Below are 13,770 nucleotides of genomic sequence, written 5' to 3' on the forward strand. Positions count from 1 at the left end.
AAAGTTGTAGTGATCAAACCAGGATGGTACTGGCACAAAAACAGACACATAGTTCAATGGAAGAGAATAGAAAACCCAGAAATGAACCCACAACTACATGTCAATTCATCTTTGACAAAGCAAGAAAGAATATCCAATAGGAAAAGACAGTCTCTTTAAAAAATGGTGTTAGAAAAACTGGACAGCAGCATGCAAAAGAATGAAACTTGAACACTTTCTTACACCATTCACAAAAATAAGTTCAAAATGGATCAAAACGTGTCAGACATGAAACCATCAAAATCCTGAAGGAAAACAAAAGCAGTAACTTCTTTGACATCAGCCATAGCAACTTCTTACTTGATACATCTTCAGACGCAAGGGAAACAAAAGTAAAAACGAACTATTGGGACTTCATCAAGATAAAAAAGCTTCTGCACAGTACAGGAAACCGCAAAACTAAAAGGCAATCTTTGGGAGAAGATATTTGCAAATGATATATCTGATGAAGGGTTAGCATCTAACATCTATAAAGAACTTATAAAACTCAACACACATAAAACAAATAATCCAGTTATGAAATGGGCAGAAGACATGAATAGACATTTTTCCAAAGAATATATACAGATAGCTAACAGACATATGAAAAGACACTTAACATCACTCATCATCTGGGAAATAGAAATCAAAAGTATAATATACTATCAACTCACACCTATCAGCATGGCTAAATTAACAGAGGAAACAACAGGTGTTGGTAAGGATGTAGAGAAAGGGGGAAAGGGGAGAACCCTCTTGCACTGTTAGTAGGAATGGAAACTACTAGTGGAAGTGGAATGGAAGCAGCTCTGGAAAACAGTATGGCAGTTCCTCAAAATGTTAAAAGTAGAACTACCCTAGAATCCAGCAATTGCACTACTAGGTATTTACCCAAAGGATACAAAAATAAAAGGCCAAAGGGATACATGCACCCTGATGTTTATAGCTGCATTATCAATTATAGCCAAAATATGGAAAGAGCCCAAATGTCCATTGACTGATGAATGGATAAAAAAGTGGTAGTATATATATAGAAGGCATATGGGGCACTTGGGTGGCTCAGTCAGTTAAGTGTCCTACTCTTGGTTTTGGCTCGGGTCATGATCTCATGGTTCGTGAGTTCAAGCCCCTGCACTGGGCTCTTTGCTGACAGCATGGAGCCTGCTGGGGATTCTCTGTCTCCCTCTCTCTTTGCCTCTCTGTCTCTCTCAAAATAAATTTTAAAAGAATGGAATATTACCAGCCAAAAAAAATGAAATCTTGTCATTTGTAACTAGATGAGTGGAGCTAGCGTGTACTATGCTAAGGGAAATAAGTCGTTCAAAGAAAGACAAATACCATATGGTTTTATTCATATGTGGAATTTAAGAAATAAAACAGATGAACATGGTGGAACAAAGGGGAGAAACTAACCAAAAAAAAAAAACAGACTCTTAACTATAGGGAACAAACTAAGCATTGCTGGAGGGGTAGTGGTCAGGGGGATTGGTTAATTGGGTGACAGGTAAAGGAAGGCACTTGTGATGAGCGCTGGGTATTTATGTAAGTGATGAATCACTGTATTCTACATCTGAAACTAATATTACACTGCATGTTAACTATCTGTAATTTAAATAAAAACTTGAAACTAGAAAAGTTTCACTTAGGCATCCTACATTTGAGTTGTCTATTACACAACAAAGTATGTACATTAAGGAGGCAGGTGGATATATAAGTCTACATCGTATATCACTGTATCTCAAGAGAATAAGCTGACTGCTTTATAAAAATAAATAACTTCTCTTTCAAATAATAACTTCTCATTCAAAAGTGAATCTATAAACTGAACACAGGAAAATGTAGGATGGGGTAAGCAAATCAGAGTGGATGCCGTAAAAAAATAAAACAACCAGATGTTGATTCTAAATCCAGAAGTTACTGATAAATTATAATAAAAATTTAGTTACCCACCTCATATTTGCATCGCAATTGTCAATGAAAAAGTCTTTTACTTTGAACATTTAAGAACATGACAAAGATTTCAGTGAGAAAATATTTTTCAAAGGTCAAAAATAGGGATAAGTTTAAAAAGAAACAGGAAAATTAGTTCTATTTCCTTTATACATTTTTTGATCTGTTGCTATCCTTTAATTTCACTTCAATTCCCAAAACTTTATGTTGTTGTTATTCAACACACCTCTAGGCACTACCAGAAAATTTATAAAGATTAATAAGACCCTCAGGGAAGCTTACACTTTAATGAGGAAGCATGTACATTTATAGGCCGTAGGTAAAAATAAAGCAAAGGTAGATTGGTCAAAGAAGGTCCTGGAGTTTTACCTTATACAGCACCAGCACATAGAATACACCCAAATATTTGTTAAATGAATGACTGAGAAAACAAATGGGGAAAAGAAGGAGTCTAGATTTTCTATTTAGGAACTATAGAAATTAAGCTTGATGATCTTCACTAATCCCTATGGGAGAAAAAAATTTGACAAATAGTTGATTCGCACTTTAGAGAAGTAAAGTATGTAGTGATCCTTAGGAACCTGCCTAAATTCACCAAGAATAAATCAAGCTATAGAAATCTTTTTTCTTGTTTTCACTGGACTACTAAACTAGTTGATTATAAGCACGGGCATAGTATACCTTTCCTTTAAAAATGTCAGTAGCCATATTCAGGACATATCCAATCTTTTTGACCTGCCATTCAAGAAATTATTGGATTCATTCATCTCAGTTTCTTCTTTTGGATTACTCTATAAATGAAGGCATTGAATAGGAAGCAAGAATCCCAAACAAAGGGTCAGTTCTCCTCCAATATGAAGCATTTGATACAGGTTCAAAGTTAATTTTTGCTAATTACATGAAGTCTTTTAGCTGTCTTGTTCTGTGAAGAAAGCATGATCCCTTCATTGTAGGTGTTGTGAGTCACAATTGTTCCAGAAATCTGTGCCAGGATTTCCTGCTGAGACCCATCCTTGTGATGTGTTTCCAAAGTAATAATAGCTCTAGGTGACTTGCTTGGTCATCTTTTGCTGGGTTCTCCAGAAATCTGCAGAATTTTATTTTCTAGTTAGAATGAAATGTAGAGTATATTCAGACTGTCATGAGGTCTTAGTATCACATAATATGAATTCAGAATTCCCATGGAGGTGGTTTCCATATTTCATAAGTTTTATTATAAAACCATCTGTTCCCTTCCTATAGGAGCATTTTCAGGAGTCAATCAGAATATTAATATCTGTCCACAACAGACCTCCTCCCACATTTCTGACCTAGTGAAAGAATAAAAAAGTGAAGCATGGTGTAATAGAAAAGATACTAGCTTGAGTCGCAATTTCTGGATCCCAATCCTGATGTCATTGCCACCTTAGCAGCCATGTGACCTTGGAAGAATGACATCCCTCTGAGCTTCAGTTTCCATAACTTTAAAATAGGGGAAAATTAGCTTTGCTTACCTAATGCTATTGTTGTAATAATCAAAAGTGTTAGTGTATGCAAAAATGTGTCAGAAATTATTAACTGCTATTACTATATTCTCTCCAGAAAACACATATAATAGCATGGTGTTCCAGATATTTTAGATACACATTCATTAATTCATAGATAATCCATTATATATCACTTCTCAGCCTTTTGGGTAAAATTAAGTATAGATAACACATTACATTTTTGCAAATATACTCCCTTTCAACCAGATTGTCTCTTGTTGTGCTCACTGATTGTATCCAAGCCCATAGGAAGAAGCCTCCAAGCCTCAAACTATGGTCTACCTCATAACAAGACATGATCACATATGTACAGTTCTGTGTGATTCTCTTACTGTCTGTCTGGCTGTATATATGTGTCCCTTTTTGTCAGTATCTCTTCTTTGTAGTTTACTTTTGGACAGATCAAAAAAGTATCCTTTTTTGCTATTATAAAAGAGTAAAGTGGAGAAACAAGATGGAAATATATCCTTTTTCCTTTGTTTCTTTTTTAAAAATTTTTTTAACGTTTATTTATTTTTGAGACAGAGACAGAGCATGAACTGGGGGAGGGTCAGAGAGAGAGGGAGACACAGAATCCAAAACAGGCTCCAGGCTCTGCGCGGTCAGCACAGAGCCCGACGCGGGGCTCGAACTCACGGACAGCGAGATCATGACCTGAGCCGATGTCGGCCGCCCAACCAACTGAGCCACCCAGGCGCCCCATCCTTTGTTTCTTAACAATAACCATGAAATAGGGCATAGCTACTATTAAATTGATACAGATGAATATGAAAGGCTATGGCCTCAAAGAAACAGACTTTGTACCTATACAAATGTCAGTTAGAATTAATATGTGCCCTCAGTCTAGTATTGCTCTTATATTGATTGCTTTTCAGTAAGCCATCTCTGTGGTGTTATCAAATGAGAGAGACTAAAATCATTTTGAGAGCTTACAAGGGCTTGTTCACAAGACTAACTTAAAGCTTTTGAGAGTTTACCATGTGTGTACACTTGAAAAGGATTGTTGATTTCAGATAGAGAGTCCCCAAGGTTGTCTACTGGTCATGAAAGCCAACAGCATAAGTGCCCACAGCAGACCCCTCTGGAAAATGGCTTTCTATCAAATAAGTCATTAAGTAAGCTAAAATGTCTTAGCTTGCTCATACTCCTAAATGCCCTTTAAAGCTATATTTTCATTGATGGAACTAGCTCTGCAATAGATGATCTCCATAAGCTTTTGCCACTGCCACTCGGTTGATAAGCATTTTTAGAATACCAACTACCTGTAAGACATTGTACCAAGCTCTACAGTTGATATAGCTACCAAATTCCTTTCCTCAGTACCTAAGTCCTAAAGTGAACTGAGTGTAAAAGTTAGTTAAATACTAGGCTGCTTAAAAATATTTATGAACTTTTTGAATTAAAAAATAATATATACTCATAACAAGTATAAGTAATTCAGCATCATGTAAGGTAAAATGTGAACATGCCTGCCTTCCATGAGAAAATGCTGTAAAGGTCAGATATCTTTGAGGAATTTCTTGCCTAAAAGAGGTCAGAGGCCCACTTGACCTGAGGTTCACTAACGGTACTTCTGGTCTGCCTCACTCTGTCTTAAATTCCATCTAGTTATTTGTTTCTAAATATTATGAAAAATGATGAACTTTAAGTCAGGAGACCCTGATTATAGTCCCAGTTCTGCTATTAGCATACTAGCATGATGATCTTGGGTAAGTCTTTACTTCTCTGATCATAGTTTTTTATAAAGGTTAAACTAGAATCAGTGACTCTCGACTCTGGTGTAAGAATTCATAATCATCTAAGGAGGTTTCTTCAAGGTATACACAGCCCTGGACATTCTGACCACTCTGCACACCATTAAGAACATTATAGTGAGAATACTATTACTGATGAGATCATATCATATTCCTCAGATGTATTAGGGTAAGAAAAAAATGTTTAGCTACTAGAATAGGTGATCTAATTGTTTCCTTCTAATTCTCTTGTAGTTTGTTCCTAACTATTCCTGATTTCTATAATATAATGATAATATCTAAGGTAGTTTTAGTCAATTAGATATGTTTACACGATTAAATACTCAGGGTTTCTTTCAGTTTGGATGGTGAAATGAGCCTTTTCATTAGCGTCTGTAAAGACACTCAGTAAGGATTAAGAACATGCATATGGTTTTAAGAAGTGAAGGCTATAAGAAGGTTAATCTCTTGGCTAAGTGTTAAACTGTCAGCTCCCTTTGTATGGCTTCTCAAAATATCACAGGCAGATGTAGATGTGTAGGCAGATGGCTCCTGTTGAATTTGTAGTGGATTACTTATGCAACACTGCCTTACTCTAGATTCTACTCCTAAACCTGGAGAGCCTCTTTTGTCTTACAAGTGAGGAGCTACTAGAGCTTCCTTCTTTTTTTCATTCATTCATTCAAATAAATTATTGAGTAAATGTTTGAATAAATGTTTATTGCTCTCTCTTTGGACAACTAGGGACACAGAGTTGAACAAGACCCTACCCTCATCAAGCTCACAGTTGGATAGTTTCAACATAGTATAGTAAGTGATATAATAGGGTAAGCACCGTGGTGCTAAGGGACACATCAGTACCTGATCTACACCTGGGAGGTCAAAGAAATTCTCCTAATGGGGGTGACATCTGAGCAGCAACCTGACTGATGCTAAAGAGTTAGCCATGTGAAGGTTTGAGGGAAGGGTAAATGAGGGAGGCTTAGAGTAAGAGGAGCTTGGTTCCTTTGAGGAACCAAAACAAGTTTGTATGGTTAGTATGGATTTCTAAAGAGGAAGTGATAAATGAGCTGGCCAACAGGGCACAAATCATACAGGAACTTGGAATCCATTTTTTTTTGGAGCATGTAAATCATCCTAAAGGCAATGGGGTAGCACAAGATTAATGTCAAAAATAGATTATATGGAAAATATTTTCAAATGCTAAATGCATATACTATGATCCAGCAATTCCACTTTTACTTCTAGACATACTCACATGTGGAAAATCATTTATCAACAGTGATATTCTTTGCTGTAATATTTGAAAGAGCAGAGAATTGGAAATAATGTAAATGCCCATTATTTAGGAAATGGTGAAATAAATTATGATAAATCCATAACTGGTAACTGGTTGCTTGGAGGAAGAAAACTGAGTGTTTAAAGTTGCAGTGAAGGGAAATTTAACTTAATTTTCATATTTCTGTATCTTTTGAATTTTTATTGTTGTAATTATTTTTATTTTTGAACTTTTTTATTTTGTTAATGTTTTATTTATTTTTGAGAGAGAGAAGGAGGGAGAGGATCGAAGCGGGCTCTGCGCTGGCAGCAGAGAGCCCAAGGTGGGCTCAAACTCACAAACCGTGAGATCATGACCTGAGCCAAAGATAGATGTTTAACTGACTGAGCTACCCAGGTGCCCCTCTTTTGAATTTTTAAAATATCTACATGTATTACTAATTTAAAATAAGAAAATTAATTTTTTAAATAAATAAAACATGTATGATATGTCCTTTTTCTACCCCTCACCCAAATACATTAGCAATAATTTATAATATAATAGCATCCTATGCTAATTAGAAGGTGGGAAAAACCAAAAATTTGTGGAAAGAATATAAATTGTTTTTTCCCAGCTTTATTGAGGTATAATTGACAAATGAAAATTGTATATACTTAGGGTATACAATGTGATATTTGATATACATATATATTGTGAAATAATTACCACAAACTAATTAACATTTCCATCACCTAACATAGTTCCCTCTTTTTTGTGATGAGAACATTTAAGATCTACTCAGCAAATTTCAAGCATAATATATACAGTAATATTAACTATAGTCATCATGCTATGCATTTTTCATCCTCCATAACTGAAACTTTGTACCCTTTGACCAATACCTCTGCATTTCCCCTAACACCCAGCTCCTGGTGACCATTTTATTCTGCTTCTATGAGTTTAATTCTTTAGATTCTACATATAAGCAATATCATGCAGTATTTGTCTTTCTAGTATCTGGCTTATTTAACTTAGGGTAATGTCTTCCAGGTTCATCCTTGTTGTAAATGGCAGGGTTTCCCTCTTTTTTTAAGCTGAATAATATTATATCACATCTGTGTGTGATCACATTTGCTTTTTCCATTTATTTGATACTTAGGTTGTTTCCATATGTTGGCTATTATGACTAATGCTGCAACAAACATGAGAATGTAGATATCTCTTCAAGATACTGATTTCATTTTCTTTGTATATACACCCAGAAGTAAGATTGTTGAATTACGTGGTATTTCTAGTTTTAACTTTTGAGGAAACTATTTTCCATAATGGTTGTACTGATTTACATTCCTACCAACAGTGCACAAAGGTTCCCTTTTCTCCACATCCTAACAAACACTTGTTGTCTCTTATCTTTTTGATTAGAGCCATCCTAACAGGTGTGAGGTAACATCCCATTGTGGTTCTGATTTGCATTTCCCTGGTGATTAGTGATGTTGAGCATCTTCTTATATATCTGTTGGCCATTTGTAAGTCTTCTTTGGAAAACTGTCTATTCAGGTCCTTTGCCCATTTTTAAATCAGTTTGTTATTATTTATTTCATTTTTATTATTATTTGCTATTGAGTTGTTTGAATTCCTTACATAGGGGCGCCTGGGTGGCGCAGTCGGTTAAGCGTCCAACTTCAGCCAGGTCACGATCTCGCGGTCCGTGAGTTCGAGCCCCGCATCAGGCTCTGGGCTGATGGCTCGGAGCCTGGAGCCTGTTTCCGATTCTGTGTCTCCCTCTCTCTCTGCCCCTCCCCCGTTCATGCTCTGTCTCTCTCTGTCCCAAAAATAAATAAAAAACGTTGAAAAAAAAAATGAATTCCTTACATATTTTGGATACTACCCCTAACCAGATATATATTTTCCCCCATTTCATAGGTTGTCTCTTCACTCTGTTGATTGTTTCCTTTGCTGTGCAGAAGCTTTTTAATTTGATGCAATTCCACTTGTGTGTTTTTGCTTTTGCCACCTGTACTTTTGAGATCATATCCAAAAAATTATTGCCCAGGCCAGTATCAAGAAGCTTTTTTCTGACAGCCTGATCCTGAGCCCTGGCATCTTGTCTTCCTCCCTGAACAGCATGAGCTTCACCATTCACTCTACCTTCTCCTCCAACTATTAGTCCCTTGGCCCTGTGCAGTTGTCCATCCATCAGATCTTGCCTGTCAGCAGTGTGCCCAACATTTATGAGGCACCAGGGACTCAGGCTCCTGGATCTCTGTGTCCTGTTCCACCAGTTTACAGGGTGTCTGGAGGTCTGGGGGTCTGACTACAGGGATGACTGGGGGCCTGGTGTGCATAGGGGATATCCATGGTGACAAGGAAATCATGAAAGACCTGAATGACCACCCATCCTCCTACTTAGAGAGGGTGAGGAGCCTGGAGGCTGATAATCAGAAACTAGAGTTTAAAATCTGTGAGCACCTGGAAAAGAAGGGACCCCAGGTCAGAGAATGGGGCATTACCTCAAGACCATCGAGCAGTTGAGGGCTCAGATCTATACAAATTCTGTGGGCATTGCCTGCATTGTTCTGAAGACTGACAATGCTTGTCTTGCTACTGATGACTTCAGACTCAAGTATGAAACAGAGTTGGCCATGAACCAGTCTGTGGAGAATGACATCCATGGGCTCTGTGAGGTCATCGAAGACACCAATGTCACTCAGCTGCAGCTGAAGATGGAAATTGAGACTCTCAGGGAGAAGCTGCTCTTCATGAAGAAGAACCATGAGGAAGAAGTAAAAGGTCTACAAAACCTGATTGACAATTCTAGGTTGACTGTGGAGTTGGATGCCCCCAAATCTCAGAACCTCTGCAAGATCATGGTGGACATCCAGGCGCAGTAAGACAAACTGGCTCAGAAGAACTAAAAGGAGCTGGACAAGTACCGGCTTGGTCCCAGAAAATTGAGGAGAGCACCACAGTGATCACCTCACAGACTGCTGAGATAGGAGTGGCTGAGATAATCCTCATGGAGCTGATACATGTGACTCGCTCCTGGGAAATCACCCTGGACTTCATGAGAATCTAAAGGCCAGCTTGGAAAACAACTGAGGGAAGTGGAAGCCTACTCACTGTGCAGATGGAACAGATCAATGTAGTCCTGCTGCACTTGAAGTCAGAGCTGTCCCAGACTTGTTTAGAGACACCCAGGAGTGCAAGGCCCTGCTGAACATCAAGGCCAAGCTAGATACTGAAATTACCACCTACTATCACCTGCTGGAAGACAGAGGATTTCAATCTTGGTGACACCCTAGACAGCAGAAATTCCATGTATACCATCCAAAAGACCACCACCTGCAGGTTTGTGGAGGGCAAAGGGGTGTCTGAGACCAATGACATCAGTTTTGAGGCTTTGAGGCAGCAGAATCAGTGTACCCTTTGGGGAGCAGGAGATCAATAAAAAGTTCATGTTTTCCCTATGGTTTCTTCTAGTAGTTTTACAATTTTAGGTCTATGTTTAGCTCTTTAATCTATTTTGAGTTGATTTTTCTGTCCTGTGAGGTAAGGGTCCAATTTCATTCCTTTGCATGTGCATATCCAGTTTTCCTAGTACCATTTATTAAAAGACTATCCTCTCCCCATGGTGTGCTCTTGGCATCCTTGTTGAATATTGGTAGCCTGTAAATGCATAATTTATTTCTGGGCTTTCTATTCTATTCCATTGGTCTATATGACTGTTTTTGTGCCAGTACCATACTGTTTTGTTTACCATACCTTTGTAATATGTTTAGAAATCAGGAAATGTAATGCCTTCAGCTTTGTTCTTTTGGTTTAAGATTGCTTGGGCTATTCGGGGCCTTTTGTGGTTCCATATGAATTTTAGGATTGTTTTTCCTATTTCTGTGGAAAAAATTATTGGAATTTTGACAGAGATAGGATTGAATCTTTAGGTGGCTTTGTATAATATGAACATTTTAGCAACATCAGTTCTTCCAATCCAACAATACAAGGGTATCTTTCTACTTTTTTATGTGTCTTTTTCAATTTCTGTTATCAGCATTTCATAGTTTTCAGTGTACTGATATTTCACTTCCTTGGTTAAATTTATTCCTAAGTATTTTGTTCTTTTTGATGCTATAGTAAATGGGATCTTTTTCTTAATTTATTTTTTGAATAGTTCTTGATAGTGTATAGAAAGAGACTTTTATATGTTCATTTTGTATCGTACAACTTAACTGAATTAATTTGTTATTTCTAACAGGTGTTTTTGGTGGAGTTTTCTATATATAGGTTTATATCATCAGCAGACAGAGGCAATTTTGCTTTTTCCATTCCAATTTGTATGCCTTTCATTTATTTTTCTTGTGTAATTGCTCTAGCTATAGGACTTCAAGTACTATGTTGAAAGAATTGGTGAGAATGGGCATCCTCATCTTTTTCCTGATCGTAGAGGAAAAGCTTTTTTAGCTTTTTGCTGTTAAGTGTGATGTTAGCTGTGAGCTTGTAATATATAGCCTTTCTTATGTTGAGATACATTCTTTCTATACCTAATTTATGAAGAATTTTTATCATGAAAAAATGTTGAATTTTGTTGAATGCTTTTCTGAATTTATTGAGATGATCATATGATTTTTACCCTTCATTCTGTTAATGTAATATATCATATTTGAGAACATAAATTGTTACACCCATTTTGGATATTAATACATCTCCAGTCAAATTAAACATTAGGATACCTTTATAATCTAGCATTTACAGTTTAGGGAATCTATCATACAGAAATAAGAATACCAGTACCTAGGTCATATGTACAAGGATATTTATTATAGCACTGTTTCAGTGGCAAAAAGAGGGATAACCCTAGCATCTACATGCAGGGAAATGGTTGAGTAAATTATCACATAGCTATACTATTGAATACTATGCCGCTATTAAAATGAATATGTTAGAATGTTATGTATGGACTGAAAGAATACCCATGTTCTTTTGCTAGGTAATCAAAATCAAGTTTCAGAATAATCTGTAACATATAATCCCATTTTTATATAAAAAAAAGAAAGATATTAACCCCCTAAAATTTTTATAGATACAGATATATGGATATAAATATAGAAACAGATGTGGAAAGCAGAAACACCAAACTCTGGATTATTGATTACATCAGGTGGAAAGAGGTTGGATGGGAAAGGGGTAGCTCTTAAGAGGTTCTGTATTTAGTTCTATATTGTTTGACTTGTTACAATAAGCATGTGTTACTATAATTTATTTAAAATATAATTAAAAAGTGGAAAAAATGGAGAGAAAATGGACTAGAAGGGGAATAAGGGAAACAAAGAAGCCAGTTAGGAGGCTGTTACAATGATACACATAAGAAATGATGGTGACTTAATTAGTGTAGCAGCAATGGAAACAGAAGTAGACAGGTTTATTTTAAAAAAAAATTTAATGTTTATTTTATTTTTAAGAGAGACAGAGAGTGAGTGGGAGAAGGGCAGAGAGAGAGGGACACAGAATCTGAAGCAGGCTCCAGGCTCTGAGCTGTCAGCACAGAGCCTGATGCAGGGCTCAAACTCACAAACCATGAGATCATGGCCTGAGCCGAAGTCAGAAGCTTAACCAACAGAGCCACCCAGGAGCCCCAGACAGGTTTATTTAGGAAAAAATTAGGACTTGGTGGCTTGTTTGAAGGGAGAAAATGAGGAGTCAAGGAAGCCACCCAGGTTTCTGGCAAAGTGCTATACTAGTCACTGAGATAACAATCAGAAAAGGAAGATGTGTGGTTTTAAACAGGTTTTAAGTTTCAGGTACTTGTGTGAAATTCAAGAAGAAAAAACCTGTAAGCAGTTGGGGATATGCATCTGAAGCTCAGGAAAAATATCTGGGCTGTAAATATGGATATGGAAATCATTAGCTAGGTTAGGACTCTCTCAGTTACAAGTGACAGATAGCTGGCCTAAACTGTATTAAGATCTTTTTTTCTAAAGAAGAGGGCATGGTCAAATGTCCATCTACTGCTGAATGGATAAAGAAGATGTGGTATATCTATACAATGGAATATTACTCAGAGATTTACAAAAATGAAATCTTGCCATTTGCAACAACGTGGATAGAACTAGAGTGTATTATGCTAAGTGAAGTAAGTCAGTCAGAGAAAGACAAATATCATATGACTTCACTCATATGTGGAATTTCAGATACAAAACAGACGAGGGGCATCAGGGTGGTTCAGTTGGTTCAGCATCCAACCTCCACTCAGGTCATGATCTCATGGTTTGCGGGTTCAAGCTCCACATGGTTCTCTGGACTTACAGTTCAGAGCCTGGAGCCTCCTTTGGATTCTGTCTCCTTCTCTCTTTGCCCCTCCCCTGCTTGCGTTCTGTCTCTGTCTCTCAAAATGAATAAATGTTAAAAAAAAAAAAGACACAAAACAGATGAACATAGAGGAAGGGAAGCAAAAATAATATAAAAACAGAGAGGGAAACAAACCATAAGAGACTCTTAAATACGGAGGACAAACTGAGGGTTGCTGGAGTGGTTTTGGGTGAGTGGGGGCTAAATGGGCAAGGGGCATTAAGGAGGACACTTGTTGGGATGAATCACTAAATTCTGCTCCTGAAATCATTATTACATTATATGTTAACTAACTTGGGTGTAAATTTTTAAAAATAATAATAATAAAAAGAAGAGGACATGGGATTTATTGGTTTATTTAACTGTAAAGTCCTTGATGAAGCTGGCTTAAGATATGGCTGAACCTTGGAGCTCATGTGATCTCACCAGTACTCTCTCAGCTCTGCTTTCCTTTGTATTCACCTCATTCTTCAGGCAGGTTCTCCCTATAAAATGGGAAAGATGGCTAGCAGCTCTAGCTTACAATTATCCAACTTAGTAAAGCCAATGGAAAAGTGTGCCTCACCCATCTACTGAAATCAGTAAGAAGGATGTTGTTGGCAACAGTGATGAGAGCAGTTTTAGTAGAGTAATAGGAATAGAAAGATTGAGAGTCAAGTTAGATGAGTCAGTAGAAAATAACAAATATAAATGAATAGCTAGAGATTTACTAGCCATCTACTATGTGCAAAGCACTGTGCTATATTACACGCAGGGATACAAAAATGATTAAGATAAAGTTCCTTAGTTCTGGAAGCCCATGGTCTTCATAAAAGAGGATCTTGTAAATAATTCCCAGAGGTGATTAGTACTTATATGGAGGTATGAGATTGTAGTGGAAGCATACAGGAGGGAGCCACAGAATGGCCAATCCAATACATTACCAAGGAGAAGCACACAATGGCTG

General features: G+C 37.1%; 1 protein-coding gene and 1 pseudogene across 7 annotated transcripts in view; both read left to right on the forward strand.

Moving 5' to 3' along the window:
* EDA (ectodysplasin A) overlaps positions 1 to 13,770 on the forward strand; it is a 443,987-nt gene that overhangs the window by 326,148 nt on the left and 104,069 nt on the right. The window lies entirely within an intron of this gene.
* LOC102899636 lies at positions 8,425 to 11,971 on the forward strand (annotated as a pseudogene).

This window comes from Felis catus, chromosome X, assembly GCF_018350175.1.
Source record: "Felis catus isolate Fca126 chromosome X, F.catus_Fca126_mat1.0, whole genome shotgun sequence".
Lineage (NCBI taxonomy): Eukaryota > Metazoa > Chordata > Mammalia > Carnivora > Felidae > Felis > Felis catus.